Genomic DNA, 24,113 nt, shown 5'->3' with positions numbered 1-24,113 from the left:
CACTGCTGATGCAATTCTCTATCTATATAAGAGCCAGGTACGTCCAAGGATGGAGCACTGTTGCCACATTTGGGCAGGAGCTGCTAGAAATGACTTATCCTGCTTTGATAGAGTTAAAAATAGACTTTGTAGCCTCGTAGGGGATGTCCTTTTCTTTTCCCTGCAACCTCTTTCTCACAGAAAAGATGTTGCGAGTTTGTCTCTGCTTTATCCTTATTTTCATGGCAAGTGGTCGACTGAGCCCCAATCTATGGTCCCCCCTCGCCAAAATTTCACAAGAAACACCCGTCTAGCAGAAAACACTATCACTAATTTCTGCCACTCTTTATCTGTGCCTAAACCTAAACGTAACTTCCATGAGCAATGCTTCTTTCTTAGAACTGCCCGCCTATGGAATTGTCTTTCGTTTTTCTGCTTTCCAGCTGACTAAAATATGGTTCTCTTCAAGTCTAACGTAAACAAGTTTTTGATGAGCCGTTCCACAAGTTAACAAATTTACCGAATTTCCATCACTAACGATTACTATATTGTCCAATTTCTACTGTACACTCTTTAACCCTTATCCTCGAGTAACCTCTTGGCCTTGATAAGTGATGATGCCTATGTAAAAAAAAAAAAAAAAACATCACACGGACTTTAATCTAGTCACATAGAAGGATGAAGAAAAAAAAAGAAAGAAAAAGACATTCCTGAATAATATATCACTGAGAATAAATGTTTGATTAAAAAAAAAAAAAAAAAAATACTGCGTTGCCCTGGCTTTTTAAATTACATATTTATCCAAATTTAAACAAAGAGAAAAAAATGTTTCATTATTTTTTCTATTGATCTTTTTTCTTTTTCTCTTTCTTTTTTAACATACCTTTCTTTCTTTTCCGTTGACTATTTGTTTAGGAGGGGGTAGTACGAAGTCTTAAAAATACATATTTGGTGTGAACAAACTTAATTCAATACTTGATTACTAATCAAATTTTAGTTTTGAATGTCCAACAGTTTTTGTGCTGTAGTAGTAGTAGTAGTAGTAGTAGTAGTAGTAGTAGTAGCTTTGCTTACAAGTTAGTCGTTTTATAACTAAACTAATGAAGGAGAAAAATGAAGAGAGAAAAAAAAAGAAAGAATAAAAAAAGATAAAAACTTTCTTTCAGTGTTTGAATAGGAGGGAAGGGGGAGACAGAAAGAGAAAGGAAGGAAAAGGAAGAAGAAAACCTAGCTTAAGTTTATTTTAGTATAATGAGGTGTTAAAATCGAGCGCGAAAGATTTTATACATCCCGAATAAATCGGTTAAAGGTGGTAGTGGTAGGTAAGTTTTTATGTAAAGAGATGATAGAAAGCTTCGATAGAAACGGGTGGGGGGTGTATGCGGTATATGTGACTAAATCAGGATTAAAATACAAATAAAATACAAATAAAAAATTAATTAATTATTCAAATTAACGGTTGAATTTCTGTTAATAAAATTAAAAAAAACTTTTTGAAAATCTCTTAAATTAATTAGAGACACTTGATAATAATGGCTTAAAATATACCCATTTATCATTTTCACTTTAAAGTTCTTTAAATTTATAAATACACCCTTAAAATAGCGGATGGGAACGTTCCATCTATCTTAGCTTTTATCAAAAATGTTTTGGAATATTCATTTTAAACGCCTGGATTTTAATTAATAATAGTGAACCTTTTTCAGTGGATACTTTCATCAGAGAATGCACTACCAAAAAAAAAAAAAAAAAAAAAAATGAGGCGGAATCAATCTATGATCATCCATTCCCAAAGGATCATTACTAATTACCAAATATGCTAAATCGAAAAGAATTGGAATTTACCTTCAACGTGGATTTCTTCAACTAATTTGGTATCTTACAACACCATCCCACTCTATTCAAGGATTACAACTCGGATACCAAAATCTCATATCCTTTCTTTGCTTTCTTTGCTTATTTCTTTTTTGATGAAATTTAAATATGAATTTTATTTTGCTCTATCTAGTATATTTTTTACCCTTCCCCAAATATTTTGCAAGACAAAAGGATTCAATAATCTGTGATCCTATTTACCTCAGTATTCTAATATACACACACACACACACACACACACACATATATATATATATATATATATATATATATATATATATATATATGTATGTGTGTGTGTGTGTGTGTGTGTGTGAGAGAGAGTAAGAATATATGAAGACTATAGCAATTCAGAAAACCGGGTGTGAAAATGATATGGTGTATGGACAAACGAAAGAGGGTCTTGTAGAGCTTTTATATATATATATATATATATATATATATATATATATATATATATATATATATATATATATATATATTCATATATCTATTTATTTTCTAGATCAATCATATATACAGAGCAGTAAAATAAATTTACTGTTTGAAATAACCGGGATGGTGGAAGTCTTTGATATTTCGAGAATATAATCTCTTTTTCAGACAGACAGGGATCAAAGGAAATGTTAAAATAAAAAGGAAATAGAAAATATCGTAATGCCGGAACCGGAAATGAGTAGGTAGATGAGATGTCATGCAGAAATTTTATATTTATTATATACTAGCGAGGCGTACCCGGCGTTGCCCGGGTGTTTAGGGTGTTTAGAGGTGTGTGTGTATATTTACTTTGATTATTCGAACGTTAAAACTGCTTTAAAAAAGCTGAAAAATACCCCCCAAAAAAACATAGAACGTGAAAAATGGCTTAAATAACCCTGTTTAGCGGGGGTACCCGGCATTGCTCAGGTGTTTTTGTGTGTGTGTGGCCGGGCGAGGATGGAGGATTTTTATGAAAACTTAAGAATAAGCGAAGTAAAAAAACAGAAAAACGAACGTGAAAAAAAAAAAACATGTGAAAATGGCTTGAATAACTCTGCTTAAATATTAAAATTAAAAAAAAGAAGACATCTCACACCACGATTCGAACCCAAAACCTTTAGATAATGAGGCCGCGCTCTAAGCAACTGAGCTAAGACGACGTCCACGAAATTAGGTCGTTTTATTTTTTTAATCTTTAAACTAAATTAGGGTCCGACGTCATTTGCGCATGCGTAGAACCGAACTCGTCATGAGAGGACGGTTTTTGCTGCCTCCCCCCCTGTAGAAAACTGCTTATTTCAGGGTGAAGAAATTAATGTTTTTGGCCAATTTTTGGTTGGGACTTAAAAATGATACCGATCTGGCAAAAATCCGTGACCCGTGTCGAAAGTTGTTGCGAGACATAAAAACACACATACATACATACAGACATACATACACACATTTTCGCTTGTGTGTGCTGTTAAATAAAAAAGAAACCGGGGGAGGAGGGAGGGGGCGAAGTTTGAAAATAAAATGTGAAAAAACATGAACCGTTCGGCCAGCCAGAATGAGTTACTGAAAGATGTTTGAATTTATTTAAGTAAGAACCAAATTGACAGGTGCGCGCACGGAAGTCGTAGAGCGTTACGACGACGACAACAACGTAAGCAATAGCTATTCAGCAAATGAGGTCAATGACCAAGTTTGTTTGTTATAAGCGAAGTAAAAAAAGCAAACATAAAAACGAACGTTAAAACTTAAGCGGGGGGGGGTAATCAAAACATCGAAAAAAACAAAAAAACTAACGTAAGGCAAACGAACGATGTTAAATGTAAAAATTGAAAAAACGAAAAAGAAAACAGAAAAACGAACATGTGAAAAATGGTTTAAATAAGCCTGTTTCGATATTAAAATTTAAAAAATCGGTGGGTACCTGGGTGTTTTTGGGTGTGTGGTCGGGGTTGGATAAGTGAAGTAAAAAAAAAACAACAGAAAAACGAACGTTATGTGAAAGATGGCTTAAATAACACTCGTTCAATATTTAAATTTTAAAATTCGAAAAAGAAAAGAAGACATCTCATACCACGATTCGAACCCAAAACGTTTAGATAACAGACCAACACGTGAACCAACTGAGCTAACACGACGTACATGAAATTTAGTCAGTTCTTCAACTATTTATAGTAAATAAGGTCATGACGTCATCTGCCGCATGCGTAGAACCGGTCGTTGTCACGATAGGACCGTTTTTGTTGACCCCCCCCCTGTCGATTTTGGGGTGAAAAAATAAACGTTTTTGACCAATTTTTCGATATTTTTGGAGCAAAGGATGGAGCTTCAATATGATACCGAGTATATGAATTTTTGTTCTGTCTGTCGAAAATTTTTAGCAGACACACAAACATACACACATACATACATACATACATACATACATACATACATACATACATACATTTGTGCTTTTATATATATTGATTACTTCGGTATTCCAATCATAGTGTTATTTGGTCATAATCATGTGCAATTTTACTTAATCTAATAATATCACCCCTATATCATCATAATCGTTCTTATTTTATTTTTTATTTTTTATTTATTTGTTAATTTTATTGGTTTAATTTTAGTAAATCAGAAACCAATTAGTTTTATTCTGAACTGGAGTCCCTCAGGGGTCCATCCTGAGTCCAACTCTCTTCGTCATCTACATCAATGATCTCCCAAATGACATCCTGGAGATCTAAAGGCACTTGTCACACATGTGTTGCCATGGAAACTTAATACAAATAATAATAAAATAGAAAAATAGAAGACTAACTGCTGTATGGTTTAACCCGCCATACAATAAACATATTCTCTCGAATATTAAAAAAATTATAGTATTATTGACAGGAACTTCCATAAAAATAGTTAATTGGGTAAATTCTTTAATAAAATGCTAATAAACTATCATTTTCTACTCCAAAAATATAACTGCATCTATAATAGGATGTAATAACATTAAAATACAACATGCATGTCGTATAAATAATGCCTTTGATCATATTAATCCTGTTAAAGACATTGAAGACAACTGTAATTGTAGAAAAAAGAATAATTGTCCATTAAGTGGAAATTTTATCTTCAAATTTCGCATACAAATGTAACATAATTACAGAAAATAATACTAAGACATGTTGGATCCACTGAGCCTACTTTTAAGGAAAAATACAGAAACCATTTGTGTTCTTTCAAAATTAGGTAAAATTCCGGATCTGATAAAGCTCCTACTTTTTTAGTTAAATATGTTAGGGAATTAGTAAAAATAATGTTAATTATAAATTAAAGTGGTCAATATTAAGTAAAGCTAATTAATATATACCTAACATGAAAATAATGTAATTTATGTACTTTGAAATCCTTCCATATAGTAACGTCTAATAAAAATTTGCTTAATAAAAAGCAAGAAATTATACAATATTGTCTTCGTAGAATGAGGTACATGCTATCCTATTTCAAAATAGTAGTGTGGCAATTTAAGCTAAAATTATTACACAATGGGCTTTATAATGGAAAAATAGATCTTATTAATGATTTTGTATTTTAATAAAATTACTCTAAGGTTAATCTTATTAAAGTCAAAACATTTATGTTAATATCGGGTTTACTATGAATTTTGTAAAAGGCGAATTAATATTGGGTTTACTATGAATTTTGTAAAAGGCGAATTAACAATTAACTGTACTATTTTTTCAAATTAGTTAAATAAGATAGATAATTCGAGAAAATTTTGGATATTCTATTTTCTTGATATTTAATGTGAAAATTAGACTTAAGGCAGATACTGCAGTGCAACCCTAGAAAACATTAAAACATTAAAGGAAAACTATTTTAAATTGCAGATTGGAATTTTAATGTTTAATTAGTTGTAAGCTTCTACGATTTTGAGTTAATTCTAAATGTAAATGTGTTTTGTATATTCATTTCTATGTAGTTATTTGATTATAATTGGTCACATAAAAATAAATAAAAACTTATAAATTTAATTAATTTACTTATTTTTCAAGTTTTTCAAGTTTCTTTGATGGTTGATAGATTTAAACGTATGTTAAGGTTTATGAAGGGTTCTAAAGGTGTGGTTTTCAGATTTTCTAGGAATTAATAAAGTAGGACTGTAGTTTCTAAGTTTTAAAGTTTTAGATTTAAAATAAAAAGATAGAATCATATATATATATACATGTGTGTATATATGTGTATGTTTGTACATATATATATGTATATACATACATATATGTGTGTGTGTATACATATATGCATATAGATAGATAATAAAATAAAGTAAAAATAAATAATAAATAATTATGAAAATAAAAAATAAATTCATACAGTCGGATATAGATAAAATTCTAGCCATGAATAATTATTCAGATTTTTCTTGATTTCGGATGTGGATTAATTTCTCACTTTAAGTTTGATGCGATGGTCTGGGTAAAAGACATGTATATAATAATTCGTATTTCAAAACTAGTTAATTCCAATTAAGAAATAGAATTTTTAATAATGCAAAAGGATAACTCCATATACTTTATGATGAAAATTTGGAGTTATTGAACTTGATTTGTTCTTTTAATTAGCTGAAAATTTTTAGTGTAAATCTTGAAAATCACATTAAATAATTTCTTTTGTTTTGTGTTAATAACATTCAAAATTAAAAAAAATATTAATGAAATGAAAATTAGAGATAGCATCTCCTTAAAGGAAATGGGAATTTTTATTTACATAAGTGAAAACATGTATTCATTGACAATTAATTTGTTTTGTCTCACAAAAGAGATGTTGCGAGTGTCTCTGCTTTATCGTTATTTTCATGGAAAGTGTTCGACTGAGCTTCAATCTATGACACCCCTCGCCAAACTTTCACAAGAAACACTCGTCTAGCTGAAAACACTATCAATAATTCCCCCCACTCTTTATCTGTGCCTAAACCTAAACATAGATTCCATGATCAAAGCTTCTTTCTTAGAACTGCACGCCTGTGGAATTGTCTTCCGTTTACCTGCTTTCCAGCCGTCTATAATTTCCGTAAGTAAACAAAAAAAAAAAATATGGTTGTCTTCAAGTCCAACGTGAAAAAGTTTCTGATGAGCCGTTCCACTTAAGTTAACAAATTTACCGAACTTCCATTACTATCGATTACTATATTGTCCTTTTGACCTTTTGACTGCTGTACACTCTTTAACCCTTATCATGGAGTGGCCTATCGGCCTTGATAAATGGTGACGCCTATGTAAAAAAAAAAAATTTAAGTTTCGTAAATTATGCTTAAAAAACTTTCAATAGGCTAATGAATCTAATTAAATCTTAGGATTTTTTAAAAAATTGTATTTCCTATGGTTTTGTTTGACTTCTTAGTTTTAATTTGAACCTAAATATGATTTCTTGGAAATATTACTATAATATTTTCAATAGTCAAATATGACGATATTAGAGGGATTTTCCACTTTGATGTCGGTGTGTATAAACACTTCTTAGAAATATTACTCTACAATAATCAAAGTAGGTTTGTATAAACACTTCTTAGAAATATTACTATACAATAATCAAAGTCGGTGTGTATAAACACTTCTTAGAAATATTACTCTACAATAATCAAAGTAGGTGTGTATAAACACTTCTTAGAAATATTACTATATAATAATCAAAGTAGGTGTGTATAAACACTTCTTAGAAATATTACTCTACAATAATCAAAGTAGGTGTGTATAAACACTTCTTAGAAATATTACTATATAATAATCAAAGTAGGTGTGTATAAACACTTCTTAGAAATATTACTCTACAATAATCAAAGTCGGTGTGTATGAACACCTCTTAGAAATATTACTATACAATAATCAAAGTAGGTGTGTATAAACACTTCTTAGAAATATTACTCTACAATAATCAAAGTCGGTGTGTATGAACACCTCTTAGAAATATTACTATATAATAATCAAAGTAGGTGTGTATAAACACTTCTTAGAAATATTACTATACAATAATTAAAGTAGGTGGGTATAAACACTTCTTAGAAATATTACTATACAATAATCAAAGTAGGTGTGTATAAGCAAGTGTATTCTATTATCATGTTTCTCCTTTTATAAACATTTTTTTTTTACCCAATCCTATTTTCAGGGGAATATACATTTGTCACTGATGAGTTGTTTGGTTGGCTTCCGCTGTTCAACGAAACACGTGTAAGAAGTACTTCAAAATATGCATGTGAATCTAATGTGTCTTGTTGACTAACGATAACTCTGAATGTATGGATATACATATGTATATATGTATTTATATTTATATATATATCTATATAATTATAAAACTCAAATGATCTTGTAACGGGTGTTATAACCCAACATCCGGTTTACGACTTCCGGTTGCGCATGCATACATAAACAAATAATGAACACAACAATAAAACATATTGTTTTAGTGTGTACCTTTTCAGTGACCCAATTGTTTTTTTTTTTCACGTTTAAATTATCCAAATAAACAATTGTTAATACTTTCCGCATTTTTTTTTTACATCGTTCATTTTCGTATTACGCTTAAGTTATTTTAACATATTTTTCTTACAAATAAATCTACTTTAACCCATTGACAACCATAAGAGCATTTTACAACGGCAATTTACCCACCGCCTTCATTTTTTAAAAAATTTATTCTCCATTCTTTAATACACCTTTCACATAAATAAATAACCCCAAAATGTTTTTTTTAATTTGCATTACAAATAAATAATCAATGCTACAATAAAACGTATTGTTTTACTGTGTACGTTTTCAGCGTCCCAATTGTTTTTTTTTTGCATTTAAATTAAAAGATATATCAAAATTTGAATTTAACTTTAAGTATTATGGTATCTGTTCAGTGCACATTTATCTATAAGTATGGCAAACCACTTATCATTTAATGGCTGTAAGTTTTTTTTTTAAATAAACAATTAAAAACAGAACGACTCATAGAAAGTTGAAGTAGCGCTGATATATGTATGTACTTTATTAACAGCTCGAGGTCTGAAATTAATATTAATTTGATGATTTGTACTGGGGAAATAGTTTGAATTTTGTTCATTGTGATGAACAAAGGGCGGGACAATGATTGTAGGAGGACTGTTTTGGAGGGGATAATGAGTGTTGTTAGTGTTAGGATGGCTGTTAGGAGAAATATTATTATTCTCATCATTATTGTTATTATTATTATTATTATTATTGCTAGTTGTATGATTGTAAATAGAGAGGCTGCTTGAATGGTTTATTGGATTAGTAACTAACAACTAGTAACTAGTAACAGTTGGAGGGTGGGAAGAGTGAAACTTCATGACAAAATATTAGTGTCTGTTAGGGGAGGATTGCATGGGAGCGCTGTAATTGTGCATGAATATATAACATCTTTATGGATGCAATCATTATTGAGTGAGCAACGCTGTTTGTTATTACAATTGCAGTTAGTTTTGGGTTTGATTGGGAAAGGGATTTTTTGGGCTGATTAAATTTTTTTGTTATTAGATGTTAAGATTCTTTGTGCTAAATTATTTCAGTTGACACCTTTTTTGCTTTAAATTTCGCGCCATTTAACGTCATCTTGTCTGGGTTATTTTGACATTGGCTTTTCTATTCTAAAATTAACTCACCCACCATTCAATTATTTCTTCTTCTTCACTCATTCTTCTAAAGTCAGCTTTGACAGTCGTTTTAACTTCTTTTTTCTATGCACATCTTATCTTTCTTTTAATAATATTATTTGAACTCATTCCCTTTTCCTTGTACCTATTTGTGAATTATTCCATGGATTTCTGCCTTTTGGATTACTTTGGACCATCTTCTAATTACGCGATTCCCTTGGATTTTATTTGTGGAAATGGAAATTTAACCAACTTTTTTGGATTTTACCGTTATTGGATATTTTCCCTTCACCAGACTATCCATTCACGTGAAATCACCTTTTTCTTCACCCTATTCCCTCTGCTTCACTATTTGTTGCCAAGTAAGATCTATGATTTACTTGTAGTTTCATTAAATACTTTTGCAAGCAAAATTCAATCCTGCATTTTGCTAAATCCTACTCTCTGATGAGAAGGAAAGTATTTCTTCGAAACTCTGTGGATTAAGGACTATCCACTTATTTTGTGCTTCTTTTTTAAAATTAAATACGTTTTTTGACTCTTTTTCAACATGTTTTATTAAGTACTTGTTCTTATTATAAGCTCTATTTCCTATTCGGTTTTATCGAGCTTTTACATCTGGTCGTGATTACTTTATAAATATTAACTCTTCAATATTTATAATATACTTTAGTTTTGCCATCTTGGATTATTTTGGTAAACTTAACTGTAATTCTTATTTCATTATATATATATATATATATATATATATATATATATATATATATATATATATATATATATATATATATCAATGCATGTATGCATATAGAAAGATGAGAATAAATTAAACATTGTAGAGAACAAAGGGGTCACCAGATAGCAAGTGCTACTTAAAACATAAACATTAAGTGGAGAAAAACGAAATGCATTAAGTCTTCAGACGTACCTCTCCACCGTACTGTATATCAATACTCTACAGCTGACTGGGATAGCTTCCGTACATTTATATCTGATCTACCCCTACATTCCATGTTTAAAAAGGATGTGTCCTCCATAGTATCACACCTGACCGAATGGTTAATTGTAGGCATAGACCGATTCATACCATCCAAAAAATTCCAACAAAAACTTAACAGCCAGCCATGGTTCTCTCCAGAATGTGTTGCTGCCATCGCGCACAGAAATCACTTTTTCCATAGCTACCAACGTAATAGATGCACTATGACTAGAGCTGCTTTCAGGACTGCCAGCAACCACTATAAAAGAGTAATAAAAAATGCAAGAAAGCTATATGCTCAGTCTGTTAAATCCAAAGTAGCTGAACAGCAGCTTGGTTCCCACCAATTTTAGCAAATAGCAAACAAGATCCTGAGCATGCGTTCTATCCCAGCCATTATCAATGGACCTGAGGTCATTTTGTCAGCATCAGACAAGGCCAAACTATTTGCCAAGAACTTTGCAGCTAATTCTAACCTATGCGACGAAGACCATCAACTCCCTGTATTTCCTCCTATAACAGACAACACGCTATGCAACATACAAATATCTGTATGTGAGGTCTCTAAGCTAATCAAGAACATTGATTCCAGTAAAGCAACTGGCCCTGACGGCATTCCAATTATAGCACTGAAAAAGCTTCAACCAGAACTTGTCCTCATACTTACAAAACTGTTTAAGTGTTTCCTTAAAGAGAAGTGCTTCCCTACACCATGGAAAACCTCATCAGTATGCCCTGTATTTAAAAATTCGTCCAACTACAGTATAACTGGAAATGTTTTCTCAATCATTAAATCATTTCTCTCTGATAGGCTCATAAGAGTAGTGTTTGATGGGCAGAAATCAGAGGCCCACAGTATTAATGCTGGAGTCCCTCAGGGGTCCATCCTGGGCCCAACTTTCTTCCTGATCTATATCAATGATCTCCCAAAACACATACTTAAATCATTCGTTGACAACTATGCTGATGACACGACCATCTATGACAACACATCAAAGGCTGTAAATGACAAAGTTCTTTCTGATTCTCTCTCCTTGGATCTTGAGCGCGTGGTACAGTGGGGGAAGAGGTGGCTGGTTACTTCTAATGCATCTAAAACCAAGCTCCTATCTTTACATCATCAATGCTCTGATTTCCTTCTGGCACCAATTGAAATGGATGGTTCTCGATTAGGGGAAGCTTCATGCTTTGATAAGCTTCTTGCCTTGACGTTTACTCCTGACCTGAAATGGAACACGTACATTAAGTCTGTTGCCAAGGTCGCTGGAAAAATGGCGGGATCCTTCTACCACTCCAGAAGATATCTCACTAATGATGCAATTCTCTAGTTATATAAAAGCCAAGTACGTCCAAGGATAGAGTACTGCTGCCACATCTGGGCAGGAGCTGCTAAAAACAGCCTATCCTGCCTTGACAGGGTACAAATTAGGCTTTGTGGCTTAGTGGGGGATGCTCTTTTCTGTTCCCTGCAACCTCTCTCCCACAGGAGAGACGTTGCGAGCCCGTCTTTGTTTTATCGTTACTTCCATGGCAAGTGCTCGTCTGAGCTACAATCCCTGGTTCCCCCTCGCCAATCTTTTATGAAAAACACCCGCCTAGCTGAAACTACTGCCAAAAATGTTCCCCATTCTTTCTCTGTGCCAAAACCAAAACGTAGATTCCATGAACAAAGCTTCTTTCTTAGAATTGCACGCCTGTGGAACTCTGTTCCATCTGCCTGTTTCCCACCTGATTACAACTTGGATGTCTTCAAGTCCAACATAAACAAATTCCTGATGAACGGCCCCCTTAAGTAAGACACTTTATCAAATCTCAACATTAATGTACAGTACATGCAATAACCCTTATCCCCGAGTGGCTGCCGGGCCTTGATAAGTGGTGATCACCTTGTAAAAAAAAAAAAAAAAGAAGAAATTTCTAACAAAACATCTTTATGCAAGAGATATTGCATAAATATAAAAGTTACTTTCAATAATGAACATTTTCAGAGTACAAACACGCGTTTCCATAAATAAATTTGAGGGAATAATATTCACAAATCAATAGAGTGAACGATATGCATAAGTAATGTATGTATGTGAGTATTTAGCAGCGTGGCATCGTGTATATGTGTGCATTGGTTTATCTTGTTCTTCTTACTGTGTGTATAGATGTTCACGAGTTTAGTCCTTTTTCTTTTCTTATTTACCTGTCTTGGCCCAAGGGCATGAGGATGTGTTGTTAAGCGACGTTCTTTAGTGCCTTCAAGTGCAGCTGGCTGGTGTTGTCTATCTTTCTCTAGATTTTGTCTGTTACTTCTATAGGAGTTTCTAACTTCGTGTTGGCTTACTATTTTCATGTAAATGTGTTATTTTTACTAGAGTTTGAAACAATTTTCATTGGCTGGAAATATTTTGAGTTCACACGTTACTGTGAAAACTTCCTTGCTTTGGGAAGTGATGAGGGAAGGGAATTTTAATGAAACTGACAAGGAAAGAGTGTAAGCAATTAGAGTCATTTGCGTGTAGCATTTAACAGAATTGCTTCTCAGTCTTGCTATTTGAAGTGTCTGTGGCTTGTGGCAGCTTAAATATTAGAGAAAACCAACAGTGAGAAATTAATGGTAAACAACTGTTGCAATAACACATGATTTGCAATAGTTATCAAGAGCAGAAGAGACTGCTGGAAATATAGAGAGACATTTTCACTCAAACTCCAGGAAATATCACTTGTTAATGCTTATATACTAGAAGAGTACCCGTCCCAGGAAGAGTAAAATTTATTCCCTGAACAGAACAGTTTTCTAACATTTTTTATGTACACTTATGAAAATTAAAATCAAGACATAATAATACTAAACTTTATGTCTAGAATCCTTATTTCAGTTTTTATCAAAATTCATTACATGATTTTGATTTTAGAAAAGTCTTAAGAAGAAATTAAGGCAAAGCATTTTTAAGAGCGGGGAACACGCCAAATATCTACACCGGTGAAAACGTGAATTTGATTTTTAAAACAAACAATTTCACTCGACCTCTATTGTACTTGCGGCAGAAGAATAGAGATTCGTTGATTTCTACTTCTTTGGGTAGATGTGTCTCTTCGTTTATTCTGCCAAGCATAACTGGGTGATCGAAAACTTCCCTTCTACATACCTCACGGATGAATGACATCCAATCCACTATGGTTTGCTCTGCCACCTGTATTTCTTCTTTAATCTGGCACTCGAGCATTCCCATGCTCCACCAGAATAATAGGTGTAATAATTTTTTTAGCGGCTTTTTTTCAAAAAAAGATCCCTTTCTCACACTGGCTGAGGACTGGCAGGGCCGTGGACAATACCATACAAATCCGTTGAAATGGTTTGACCTTTTATTCAAGGTCCTAGCACCATTACAACGTTGGCAATGGCTTGTATTAGATATCAGTCCTAAAAATGCTGTAGCTTCCAACTCGTTACTTCCCAATATTTCTCCAAAATTAGAAAAGGTCCATCGCCTCTGCTGCATTTCCGTTATTGCCATAACACGATCGAAAATTTCAGTTTTCATGATAAAACTTTAAAAAGAACTTTTTAAAAAACCGTAAAACTTAAAAAAAAAAACCCATAAAACTTAAAAAACAAAACGTAAAACCTAAAAAACAAAACCTAAAACCTTAAAAATCAAACGTAACAGAACAAAACGTAAAACTTTATCATAAAAGAAAAATTAAATACAAATAAAAGTTTACAATAAAAAGTAAAACTTTATCTTGGGCAATGAAAATAACACAAGTTACTCGGAAAGCGTGTAAAAATCGAATTCACGTTTTCACTGGTGTAGATATTTGGCATGTTCTCCTCTTTTAAAAGTACTGGGTCGGCCTGTAGTGCTGCCCATCTGTGCAAATTCGCCGAAATTGAAATTCAATGAATCTGGATTACTATAGGTCAGACGCAATGCAAAATCGACTTCTTTTTTTACTTGGGAGATCACCACTTCTCAAGGCCCGAAAGTCACTCTAGGATAAAGGTTAAGTGCTAGGTAAGACAACATGATCAGTTACGGTGGAAGAAACTCAATAGAAATTTTGGTAAATTTTTGCATTCGAAATGTCGACTTTTATAGATTTTTGGATATGCTAACAACGAATATCACATCATCATTTATCATATTAAATTTGACGTTTACCTGATTTTAAAACATTGATATCCAATGTAAAAGCTAATGCAACTGAAGCAGACGACAAAACAAATATTTTTCCGCCTCCCCCCCATCCCAACAAAAAATGGGGTGTTTATTTCGAAAGCTGTTTTTAACATGGGGAGGTTGGGGGTGTTTATTCCGAAAGCTATTCTATACATTGGAAGGTTGGGGTGTTTATTCTGAAAGCCGTTACGCATGTACTTGACTAATTCCTCAGTTGTGAAAAAAATGGCTGTCAGGGATTACATTAGTTTTTATGTTAGATAACAAATGCTTTCATATCTGGTAAACGACTTATCAGCCACAAATTTAACTGTGATATTCGTTGTCAGCATACACAAAAATCTATAAACGTTGACATTTTGAATGTGAACGGTGAGTTGTAGTTAATATAAAAAAAAAATATTGGAATTTATTCAAATGAGATTTGAAAACAACCATGTTATAGTCAGCTGAGAAGCAGACACATAGTATTGTGTCCCATAGATGAACACTTCTAGGAAAGAAACTTTGCTTGTGGAATTTTCATTTAGTTTTAGGCACAGATAGGTAGTGAGGGAAGTTGTTGACAGTTATTGCAGCTAGGCAAGTATTTGTTGTGAATGTTTTACAGGAAAGGACCATAGATTAGAGCAGAGTGGATCATCTACCATAAAAACGATGACACAGCAGAGACAGGCTTGCAAGGTCATCGGCCACTAAATTTTGAAGACGGAGGAAAGGTTGTTCTTAGGAGCTCCACTCCAGATGTTACAACAGTAGTCCATCTTATGGAGTATTTGACTCTTGTACAGGTAGAGAATTGCATTAGGAGTGAGGTACTTTCTAGAGAAGTAAAACGATTCCACCATTGATTTTGCCAAAGGATCTGATGTAGATCTTCCATTTCAGGTCAGTGAGTCCCAAATGCTTTTTCAACACAAGAGCTGTTCATTTCAAAGTGGGGATATGAGTGTTGGTAATGAAAAGATAGAAGTTTGGTTTGAGATGCATTAGGGGTAACTAGCCATTTTTTTATCCCATTAAACTACACGCTCCAGGTTGGCCTTCAAAGTGTTGCCATAGTAGTATCATCTGCAGACGAACGAAGAATGTGATTTAGGCAGTCGTTGATGAAGACCAGGAAGAGAGTTGGGTTCAGGATGGGTTCCTAAGACATGTCAGTGACATACTGTGAACTTCGAATTTCTGCCCATCAACTTTAATAGACCTTTCAGAGAGAAGAGATTATTTATGGTTGAGAGGACATTTCCATTTAGTTCATAGCTGGAAATCTATCAAATGCTTTGATATGTCAAGAGCTATTGTGCCAGAACGAAGATATCGTCAATAGATTCACTTATATCGTGTGAGTGCATTGACTGTTGATCTATCAGAACGAAAACCATATTGCATATAACTGAATAGGTTGTTTTTGCTGAGGTAATTGACAACTTCTCTATTTATGTACTCAAGCAACTCATGATGCAGAGGAAGTTGATTGGTCTGTACTAAGAAGCAGAAGACTGATCTCTTGTATTGGGCAGACTGTTGAGATTTTCCTTAAGGCAATGTTTGAACAACTTTGTTAGTACTGGAGGTAGTTACATAAAAAGTAAGAAGATATAAAATACGCTATTTTTCACTTGACAAACAAGAACAGAGAAGGAAAATTGCAAGAAGGCACGTTAATCAGTTAACCTTTTTCTTGAAAGTTTACACCTCAAAAAAAGTTCTGTGAAACATCATGAAGAGGGACTTGAATCGGTTTTTGTTTTTTTGTTTGTTTTGTTTGCTTGTTTGCTTGTTTGTTAGTCGAGTCAAGATTGTGCTTCAGAATTATAGTCTGCGTTAAGCTCTCCTCATTAATATTTGTTAACCTGCAGAATTACAGGTGTTTACAACAGATCCTAAGAACAATAGGTTCAGCAGTTGCATGCAAAGTCGGGGAAGGTTTGGCTTAGAACATATAAATGAATGCCACAGAAGGAATGTTAGCACTTTGACCTGGCAATGTATTATGTTTTCAATTTTTTTTCTCACAAATTCATGTATTTTCGTGAAATTCCTTAAATATATGCCGATTCTGTCGATGATCAAATTTCTTAATTCTAAGATTATTCATGTTCAAGTTTTATTTTTAAGTTATATATATATATATATATATATATATAATAATTACTATAGTAAATAATTATGTCAACCCCTTTAAGAAACTCGTTGAGCACTTCAGTTGAAATAAAACTCGTTGAGCACTTCAGTTGAAATAAAAGTCGGTTCATTTAGCTCATATGCGTCGATCATCATATAATGATTAGATCACTCTGACAGACATTTAAAATTTTTTAAATAAATGTTTAAATTTCAACAGTATTTCTCGCGGTTAACGATGGCCAAATGGATTATGTCTTTGCTAGTGAGCACAGAGATGGCTTCAGTTGCCGGGTTCGAATCTATCAACCGGTGTTAATCATGACACCATGCACTGATGATTCCCAAACTAGAGTTTGTAGGTAGTTAATAATTATTATAGTAAATAATTATATATATATATATATATATATATTTTACAAAGGAATCATCATTATCAAGGCCCAGAGGCCACTCAAGGATAAGGGTTAAAGAGTGTACATTGGTCAAAAGGACAATATCATAGTAATTGTTAAAAGTGTAAATTGGATTACTTAAGGGGGACGACTCATCAAGAACTTGTTTACATTGGACTTGAAGACGGCCAGTCAGCTGAAAAGCAGGCAAACGAAAGAGAATTCCACAGGTGTGCAGTTCTTAGAAAGAAGCTTTGTTCATGGAATATACGTTTAAGTTCAGGCACAGATAAAAAGTGGGGGGGGAATTATTGATAGTGCTTTTAGCTATACAAGTGTTTCTTGTGAATGTTTGGCGAGGAAGGACTATAGATTAGAGCTCAGACGATCAGTTGCCATGAAAATAACGATAAAACAGAGACAGGCTCACAATATCTCTTCTGTGAGAACGAGGTTGCAAGGAAGAGAAAGGGGCATCTCCACTAGGCTACAAAGTCTATTCTGAGCTCTGTTAACGCAAGATAAGGTCTTCCAAGTAGCTCCTGCCCAGATGTGACAGCAATACTCCATCATATATATATATATATATATATATATATTTATTTATTTTCAGTCATCACTATTGCATTTGAAACGGTTGCCCTTTTTTTTGTTTGTTTTTCCCTCCAACCTTTGGAAAGAATTTTAATTCGAAAAAGATGAGCGGGAAACTTATTAGATGCCAATGGATTTTTATGAAAGAGATGATCCAATATGATAGGAAGGATTATGGTAGAATGAAAATGGTTTTTTAATGAAAATGGTTTTTTAATGAAAATGTTTTTTTAATGAAAATGGTTTTTTAATGAAAATGTTTTTTTGATGAAAATGGTTTTTTTAATGAAAATGTTTTTTTTTAATGAAAATGGTTTTTTAATGAAAATGTTTTTTTAATGAAAATGTTTTTTTAATGAAAATGGTTTTTTAATGAAAATGTTTTTTTAATGAAAATGTTTTTTTTTAATGAAAATGATTTTTTAATGAAAATGTTTTTTTTGATGAAAATGGTTTTTTTAATGAAAATGGGTTTTTAATGAAAATGTTTTTTTTAATGAAAATGTTTTTTTAATGAAAATGGTGGCCTTTGCGAGAGAAAGAAAGACCGAGGGTAAAAATGACATACATACAGAAAAAGGGAATAACTAGAGAGAGAGGGAAGAAAAAGAAAACATTAGAGAAAGACATAGCGAGAGAGAGAGATGTAGAAAGATAGAAAGAACAAATTGGGGACACAATAAAATAAAGGAAGGGAGATAGACGGTGTTAGAGAGATAAAGTAAGAGATAGATTGACATAAAACGATTTGAGCACTATAAAAGTGGTGAACTGATGTTTGTTTAAAATAGACATTTGGCAGGGTTAATTATGGGCACCGCTCCCTTGGGTCGATCAGTAGAACTGCTGACTATCAACACGATGGCTCTAAGTTCAATCCTCAACTTGGGAGAGGTACTAGTCTAGCAGCACTGATGAGTTGTGATACAATGAAACAAGACTGTATGTTGATATATATATATATATATATATATATATATATATATATATATATATATATATAGATAGATAGAAAGAGAACACCAACTGAGGCTTAATGGCTTAATCACCTCTACTTGATGGAACAGCTTAAAGATTATTTTCTTCCGGTGAGATGAGATCAACAGTTAAACTATAGACATCCAATGAACAGTCACCGCATAACAAGATGAATGTAAATCTCTCTTGAGCTTTTCTCAGCACAAGAGTCAGGTTAAATATTATGAGAGAAGTATCAATACTGCTGACACTAAATCTTTTTTTTCTTCTGTGTACGCATCCATAGAAGTATTAATGATGTGATGCGTGTCTGCAACCAAAGCTACGTCGCATTTTTCAAAGATATTACGTCATTATCCATGGACTGACATGTAATAGTTAGGGTTATAAAGAACAGGAATGAAGCATTAATACGTTATGAACCAAAACGGAGTTTGGAGTTCTTCTTCTTCTTCTTCTTCTTCTTCTTCTTCTTCTTCTTCTTCTTCAAATGGTTTTAATTCTTTTTGGTGGTTGTGGTATGATGATCCAGTCATCATTTTTGCGGCTTCTGTGGGAGAGTTGCTTTATTTTATATTTTTGTTCACCCCAAATAAGGCATATTGTCACTGAAGTGTAACGGGCTACTATGATAAAGGTAAGATTGATGGGGAAACAATCTGAGTGGGGAGGTCGGCAGCAAAATTTTTATCCACATTATACTAAAATTTCTGCAAGTTGGTATGGTTGAGAAGACAGAAAAAGTGGTCCGAGGAAAGAAGCTTTTAGAGTAGAAACTCTCTCAGCATCTACAGACGTCTACAGTAAAGGTGTGGGTTAGTCAGATTCTGGATATTTTCCTTGAGTGGTACATGTACAGTAAGTTCATCGGAGCACATTCCATGGAAGAACTTGTACAAAACTTGTGAGGGATAGAGTTCGATAGACAGTGGGATTAATTTTATGAGCGGATTGAAAATGATGAAAGAAATGAACAAAATTTAATTATGAGGACGGTTTATGACAAGAATTTGTTGATATTAGATTTGAAGACGACCATGTTGTAGTCAGCAGGGAAACAATTTTGTAGTAACATGTTCCACTGATGAGAAGCTTTTTGAAAAGGAGAGGAACTCTGTTCATATAAATTCCGTTGATATTACAAAGGAAAGATTTTTTTCCGTTATGGTAATAAGACAAGTTTTTGCTGTGGAGATCTTACAAAGAGAAACCAGAGATTGAAGCTCAATCAAGCACCTTCCATGAAAATGATGGTAGAGTAGAGAAAGATTAGTAATGAGAAAGGAGCTGTAGAGAAGAAAAGCGACCTTCTCCACTCGACTGCAAAATCGATTTTGCACTCTCTCAAAACAAGAAAGAGTATTTGTATGAAGCATCAATACTCCATCTTAGGTCATACCTCACTTTTATATATGTAAGAGATTGCATGAAGAGTTAGGATCTCTCTGAAACCAGAGCATGATTCAACCATTCTTAGATGTGGAGTTAAAGTGAATCCAGGGAGCTAATCAAGACAAGGGACTTCTGTGGGACGATGTACTCCCTTGCTCGACAACAACTGCTGATTTCAAAGCTGTTGTGTGTGCCATGGTTTCCTTTAAATTAATTTTCTCTTCTCTTTGTTTCTTGTTCTGCCGTCGTATCTCACATTAGATAATAAGCCACTTTACCCCTTTTGCATCACATACTCTTGAAGAGCTTGAAGATCTTGATTGCCTGCCAGTGATCTTCTATTGTAGACAGTTGTGTTGTCTGTGTATAAACAAATGATCTTTAGGTATGATTTAGAAGATTCAGAGAGTTTGGCCAAGTATAGACTTTTGAGTACTGATTCTATGTACTTCAGACTCCTACCCATCAAATTTAATGGTTGAGATGAAATTGATAGCAAGTTTGTGAAGCAGCCTATTAATACCATCATCAGCGCTCTGATCCCCACTTGGCCACAGTTGGCATGAATGGCTCTCATCTCAAAGAAGCACCCTGTTTTGACAAGCTTCTGGAACTGACCTTCGTCCATGACCTGAAATGGAAAACTTACATCGAATCTGTTGCCAAGGTCAGTGGAAAAATTGTTGCATCATACTACTGCTCCAGAAGATATCTCACTCCCGATGCAATCCTCTACATATATAAGAGACAAATACACCCTAAAATGGAGTACTGTTGCCACATTTGGGGAGGAGCTGTCAGGAGTACCATATTCTGCCTTGACAGAGTTCAAAACCGGATTCAAAACCTAGTACATGATGCCCTTTTCTCCCCCCTGCAACTTCTTTCCTACAGAATAGACATTACGAGCCTGTCTCTGCTCTACCGTTATTTTCATGGCTCGTCTGAGTTTCATTCAGTGACCCCCCCCCCCTACACCAAACTTTTACAAAAAGCACTCCTCAAGCTACAACCACTACCAATAAGTTCCCCTACTCTCTATCAGTGCCTAATCTAAACGCAAATTCCATGAACAGAGCTTCTTTTCCAAAATGGCCCACTTGTGGAATACTGTTCCACTAGCCTGCTTTCCAGCTAACTAAAACATGGCCTTCAAGTCCAAATTCTTGTTACCCCATTCTTTTAAATAGTTTATTTCTACCCAATTCCCGCCAAAAAAAAACGATCACTGAGCTGTTGTCTCATTGACCACCTTACACTCATTAACCCTGATCCTCGAATGACTTCCAGGCCTTGATAAATGGTGACTCCGTTGTAAAAAAAATGTAAATGATTTAGAGTTGAATAAATTTTGTGTTGCTTATATCTTTTTTCCATAGTCCATTATTTTTTGTGTATTTAATTTATATTGAGGGTGAGAATATAAAAGAATATTTTAGGTTTTAGAGTGGGTGATCACTGTGAATTTGTTGGAGGATGATTATTTTTTGTTCTGATGATTGTACGCAATATGAACGGAAGTAAAGCTAGAAATTAGATTAGAGCTAGGATTACTGTAGATTTTGTTTAGGGTTAGTTTAGGGTAAAAATTTAAAAAAGATACAATTTAGTTCGTAATGTGTAAATTGTTTGGTGAAGTTGTCAGTTGTTGTCGTCAGTTTTACTTAGCCAAACACATGGATTTTTTAAATCATTTTTGTTATCAAGTGGTCGGTAAACACCCCCCCCCCAAAAAAAAACGAAGAAATAAAAAAAATTTAAAAGTACACCCTCTTCATTTATATTTAAAAGAAAGAAACAAAAACAAAAATGCTGATAAAAAGTAAAAATTCCACCACCCCAATTTTCCCGTCTCAAAATAGAGTAATTATTCTGTTAAATTGTGATATCCCAGCTTATAATGTCAAATATTCATCTTATTTTTGTCTTTGTAATTCCCCCTTTTTTGCGTATATTTGGAGAGAAAGAAAGTGTCTAAAAAGTAATGGAATATCTTTCGTATTTTATTCTTGTTGTTTATTTGTTGATAGCTTTCGACAAAAATCAAGCGACTTTCAGTATCTGTTTACTTGTTGCAATGTTTTGTTGATTGAAACTGCGAAAGAAATATGTATAACAATGAAACTGAAAATGCAATAACGAAAACTGAAAATTTTGAAACCATTTGTTTTTCATTTTTTTTGTATTCGGTTCTTGAAAGAGAAATCATTCTAGACTGAAGCAATTATAATGTTATTTCAATTCAGTGACTTCTGATTAGCGGCAGTTTTTTTTTTTACAGAAAAATATGGAAATTCGAAATAAAATTAAGGAAAATACCCCCCTCCCAAAATAAGGGAAAACCTTATCGAAGAAGGCATTTCTCAGATTGTCCTCGGTAAAACGTATGATTCGAATACCAGAATTACAGAACAAAAATTCCAGAATCATAGAATCTCTTTAAATATTTAATACTTTATTCTCTGACAAATGATGCAAATGATTTTTGTAAAGAGAGAACATCGTTGCTACCCTCTATTTAGAAAACGTTTGTAAGAGTGGTAAGCAGCTCAGAATAAATTTTTGCAATAATTAAAAAGTAGAGATATTTTCATCTGTTGTTGAAAATGGTGTTGATATTGAGCAGAAAAATTGGGCAAAAGAAGTGTTTGATTATTTTTCCGTAATTGCTGACTTTAGAGATCATTTTATTATTAAGAATAAGCCTCCATTTCTTTGCTCATAAAAACTTTATTTGCAGACGTGATCATTCTTTCCTTTCTTTATTATTATCAGTTATTATTAAGATTAAGCCTCCCTTCTTTGCTCATAAAAATACATGTACCTATGTGAGCCGGATACAAGTATGTTAACTTCTTTTTTTTCTTTTTTACACTTTTTCACCCCCAAACAAGTCATATTGCCACTTGGACGTGAGGGGTTACTATTTAAGATTGTGTCTAATGGGGAGTTGTGCAACAAGATATCTGTCACTTACATTTAAACTTCTGCAGGTTAATACAGTCAGGGAAGCATAAACAGGGAAGGAAATTCCAAAGTCTAGCGATCTGAGAGAAAAGAAAACTATTAAAGACCCCAACAGTGAAGAGGTGGGATTTTGCTGCTTGTCAGGTTAATTGAGAGCATATATGTTGAGGTGTCATAAGTACTCATCAGAGTACATTCCATTAAAGTACTTGTAAAGCTGGCAAAGGGATGCAACATTTTAGCGATGAGAGATCAGAGTTTGTTCGATAGTGCTGGACATATTAGATTTTACACTCTTTTTTGGACCCTGTCTAAGAGTGCAAGACTAGTTGCAGATGTATTAGCCAGATATGGCAACAATACCCCATGCATGAGCCAAAGGTAACTTTGTAAAAATATAGGATACTCTCTGGTGTAAGTAATTTTCTAGTATGGTTGAGGGAGCCCATCTTTTTGCAGCAGCCTTAGTAATGCCCTGAATGTATTTGTTTCAATTCATATTTCCTGTGAATGTTAAGCCGAGGATTTTGAAGGATGAGCTATCAGTTAGGGTGTTATCTGTCATGACAATCGGTGGTTGAGAAGGTTTTTTGTAATTGTTGAAGGAAAGAAGCTTAGTCTTAGTAGCATTAAATGTTACTATCAATTTTCAGCTCCATTCCACTACAGACTAGAGGTCGTTTTCGAGGGTTTCTGCAATCATTTTTGATATGTGTACATTTATTTTTCCCTCATGTCTATTATAAAGCATGGTGTCATCAGCAAATATGCCCATCTCGGATGCAATTTTATCAGGGAGTTCGTTTATGAATATTAGGAATAATAAAAGTCCAAGTATCGGCCTTTAAGACATATCTGCATTAATATCTTGTTGTTTGGATAAAACAGCCATCGAAGACAATAACTAAAAACGTAGAACTATTTTCGTGAAATTTGCTGTAGGAAGTTGTGTTGGTGTTGAGTGTATGAGAAGTATTCGGTTGTTTTTTTTATAATTGCTGAATTTAGATGAATCGAAATCATTTTATTTTAGATCATCAATTATTAAG

This window comes from Euprymna scolopes, chromosome 33 (genome assembly GCF_053919585.1).
Source record: "Euprymna scolopes isolate OS-2025 chromosome 33, ASM5391958v1, whole genome shotgun sequence".
NCBI classification, from domain to species: domain Eukaryota; kingdom Metazoa; phylum Mollusca; class Cephalopoda; order Sepiida; family Sepiolidae; genus Euprymna; species Euprymna scolopes.
The sequence above is the reverse complement of the archived record's forward strand: the minus strand, read 5'-3'. Positions refer to the sequence as shown.